Raw genomic sequence first — 4,585 nt, forward strand, 5'->3', positions numbered from 1 at the left:
TTGTCATTTGAGATGTCCAGTGAGGTAGGAGTTTTAATTATGGTTCTCGAGTAAAACAGAACAACACACACACACACATGCACACATGAGAGATAGAGTGATTATAAGGATCATAGAGTTGGCCGGGTGTGGTGGCTCACGCCTATAATTCCAGCACATTGGGAGGCCAAGGCAGGCGGATCACCTGAGGTCAGGAGTTCGAGACCAGCCTGGCTAATATGGTGAAACCCCGTTTCTACTAAAAACACAAAATATTAGCTGGGCATGGTGATGCACACTTGTAATCTCAGCTACTCAGGAGGCTGAGGTGGGAGAATCGCTTGAACCCAGGAGGGAGAGGTTGCAGTGAGCCGAGATCATGCCATTGCACTCCAGCTTGGGCAACAAGAGCAAAATCCTGTCAAAAAAAAAAAAAGGATTATACAGTTATGGAGGCTGAGAAGTCCCACAATCTGCCATCTGCAACCTGGAGACCCAAAAAGCTAGCGGTGTGGCTCCAGTCCAAGTCTAAAGGCCTGAGAGCCAGGAGTGCCTAAGCAAACCTATGCCAAGTGCTTGTGCATGAACTATTTATAACTATTTTGAACTAAGAATAATTTGCAGCCCAGCAGTGGTATGTGGACCACGACTTGAGCAGCATTGAATTTGAAAATAAGAAATCTTGTTCTTTAACACACACACTACACAAATATACACAAAAAAAATAAGCTCTCATTCTACGAACTTTTCTGTATTGCCACACTGAAGTTTCTAGGTATTTATACCTAAGAGAATATAGGTTTCCCAATCTTCTATCCTTGATGACACAGGGACAAAAACTGGCTTCTTCTATTACTACATTTCCCTTGAGATTTTTCCTAAATTTTATAGCTAACAAGAAAAATGCTATAATTCTAAAAAAGAAAAACAAATAAGTCCTGTCTGTCGTATCACAGTATTTTCCAGAATTATCTTGCAGCAAAAAACACAAAGTCTACCAAAAAATTTAGTTAGATGTAAATCTTTGGTTCTTGGAAATCTAAAGTTTTCCTTCTATTGCTTGGGTTCCTAGAAGACATTTTTTCCTCTAGACATGGACATTCCCATGGTGGGTCTACATATGTTTAACAAGTGGGAGACATAAACTTTGCTATGATCCCATTTTTGTCTTGAAGTTTTTCATTCGTCACTTATATCCCAGCATGTCAAACAGGAACTAACCATTATTATTTATTACTTAGAAATGGAATAGTAATGGTAATTACGTATATTCTTCTAGCCAACAATTAATTTTCATTGACTGCAAGTGAGCCACTCATGTTTATTAAACACTGGCTATAACAAAACTAAATAAAATTATTGCACGAGCATCATATATTATTAAACCATTTTTCAATGAACAGCTTTGAGTTTTTTGAATCATTGACTCTTGGACCTAGAAGATACTTTTAAACATTCTATACCACAATCTAAATTTTTTAAAATCAATATTATAAACAGTACATTATCATTAAAATAATATGGAAAATACAGAAAGACAAAAAAATCACATCTAGTCCCATTATCTCAATATAATCTCTTTGAGTATTACATGTCCTTTCTTCTAGTTTACTTTTATGCAAAAGTCATTTGTTTATTAAAATGTAACAGTAAGTAATACTACATACAATATTGTTTGATTATTTTCTCTCAATATTAAAACAGAAGTATTTTCTACACTATTACATAATCTTCACAAGTGGCATTTTATATAGTTCTGCAATGCCAAGACCAGCTCGGTTGGTCGTGGAGACCCTAACCCAGCGGTGCTAGCGGAATTAAAGACACACACACAGAAATATGGAGTGTGGAGTGGAAAATCAGGGGACTCACAGCCTTCAGAGCTGAGAGCCCCGAACAGAGTTTGACCCATATATTTATTGACAGCAAGCCAGTGATAAGTATTGTTTCTATAGATTGTAGATTAACTAAAAGTATTCCTCATGGGAAATAAAGGGATGGGTCAAAATAAAGGGATGGGCTCTGGCTAGTTATCTGCAGCAGGAACATGTCCTTAAGGTACAGATCACTCATGCTATTGTTTGTGGTTTAGGAATGCCTTTAAGTGGCTTTCCACCCTGGGTGGGCCAGGTGTTCCTTGCCTTCATTCTGGTAAACCCACAACCTTCAGCGTGGGCATTATGGCCATCATGAACATGTCACAGTGCTGCAGAGATTTTGTTTGTGGCCAGTTTTGGGGCCAGTTTATGGCCAAATTTGGGGGCCTGTTCCCTACACTGCAAAATAATTTATCTAATGTTGTATCACAGATTAAACATTCTTTGTTATCTTCTTTTAATTAATATTTAATGATACATTAATTTTCATGATCATAAATTATACTGAACTTAATAAATTATGCAAAAAATGATCTTGACTGTGCAATGTCACACTAACTCTTTCATTTTGTATAACTGGTATATTTTCACTCTATGGGTAGAATAAAATTAAGGTTTAGCCCAACCCGATAACTCCATTAAGTCTTAATTTAAATAATTTAAACTGAGTTTTATTGGAATGGACCCAGATTTCAGATTTTCCTTGCAGCTACTGTTATTTCTAAGAAGTTCACAGGTTTACTCTACCTCATGGCATTGTGGGAAGAAAATGTTGTCCATAACATGGTATTGATCCAGCCCCATCCTTAGGTGCTCTGTTGGCACCTGCTGCTGAAGATTTTGGCTGATGCAACTTGTGGACTGTTCTTCCGGACAACTTGTCTCTATCTTAGTTCTCAGGGGTGCCTATGAAATCCCTCAAGACGTCTCAGTATGCGTCAGTTGGCTTTAGTAGCATGATAAAATATTTTTAAATTTAGTGGTTTAAAATAACTATCTATCTCATGATTCTGCTGGGCACTTCATTGTCTGGACCAGGCTCAAGGGATTTCAGTTGGGTTGTTCATGCATTCATGGTTAGTTGGCAGGTCAGTGCATAACCGATTGGTCTCACCATTCAAATGTCTGGTGGTTGACAGGTACAATGGGAGTTACTAGCCCATCTACCTTTGGTTATCTGGCAGGCTAGATGGAGGTTTTCATGTCACCACTGAAAAAAAGCAGCTATTCCAAAAGCAGACAGAGGGGAAAACTCTACGGCACAATTGCTTTTCAAGTCACTTTTCAAGTTTACATAATATTTTCTAATGTCCCATTGGCTAAAGCAAGTGTAGGAGCACACTATTAAAGGGCACGGATAGATGGAAAGAAATAATTTGTGGCCATTTTTATAAACTACAACGTGCTGTGATTGTCAGTCAGTTACCAAGAAGGCCATGCGCGGTGGCTCACACCTGTAATCCCAGCACTTTGGGAGGCTGAGGTGGGCAGATCACCTGAGGTCAGGAATTCAAGACCACCCTGGACAACATGGTGAAACCCTGTCTCGACTAAAAATACAAAAAATAAGCTGGGCGTGGTGGCACATGCCTGTAATTGCAGCTACTCAGGAGGCTGAGGCAGGAGAATCACTTGAACCCAGGAGGCAGATGTTGCAGTGAGCTGAGATCGCACCACTACACTCTAACCTGGGCAACATAGTGAGACTCTGTCTCAAAAAAAATAAATAAAATTACCAAATGCCATAGCAACCCACTCTGGTATACTACCCAATTAGACTAGATAACCTGTTGGGGACATATGGAAATAATGCCATTTAAGACCCAAGGGCAGCTTTGGAATACTAGTTCTAGTTTTCTCTGTCTAACCACTCCATTGTCCCTTGTTTCTGGGATAAGTGGGGAAATGAACCCCCCTCAGGTTTATCTTCAACCTCTCCTATATACACCCTGTCCACATGCCAGGATTCTTAGTTGCAGACAACAGGATCTGCTAATTTAGGCATAAAGTGCATATCAAAATATGCTAGGCAGATACTCCGAGAGGACCAAAGAATGGACCTATATACTGTAGTCCCAGGATCAAAGTATTGAGAGAAAATACAGTCTGGGAAAACACAAAATGATATCACAAATCCTGGGAAAACACAAATTATATCGCAAATCCAATTATATCACAAATCCACCACTCAGATCCTTTGACACTGGATGCCAAAAACTCCACCACAGCTGATGATCAAATGCCTCAACCCCTGAACTTTCCAGATGATCCCCTCTTCCCACATGCAACCACCAACTCCTGTTGCTGCCTCCAAGTTGAACACTGATGCTAAGAAATTGGGTCACATGCAGAACTCTAAAGGCAAGGAAATCTGAGATGTGTAGTTTTAAAATTTCCAACTACTTTTATCCAGAATAGTAAGCTAGAAAGTGGTTACAATGGATGCGAAGTGACCTAATCTGCAGTATGTATTGTAGTTTCCTATTCCAAACCCGAAGGCTAGAGAAGGGAGATCAGGATACAAGAATATGCTACCCCACATTCATTTCTCCTACTCTTCCTACAATCTCATGAGCTTTCTACTAATGAAGTGAGTGGCTCTCTACTTTCACTCTTGTATGTATTTGAGTAGTACATATCTACATTTCTTTTTTTAAATTCATGTATTTATTCCACAGTCAAAATAAATCATAATTTAAAGCTACAACATTTTAAAAGATAAAGGAGAA

This window comes from Rhinopithecus bieti, unplaced genomic scaffold (genome assembly GCF_001698545.2).
Source record: "Rhinopithecus bieti isolate Rb0 unplaced genomic scaffold, ASM169854v2 scaffold_23304, whole genome shotgun sequence".
Taxonomy (NCBI): domain Eukaryota; kingdom Metazoa; phylum Chordata; class Mammalia; order Primates; family Cercopithecidae; genus Rhinopithecus; species Rhinopithecus bieti.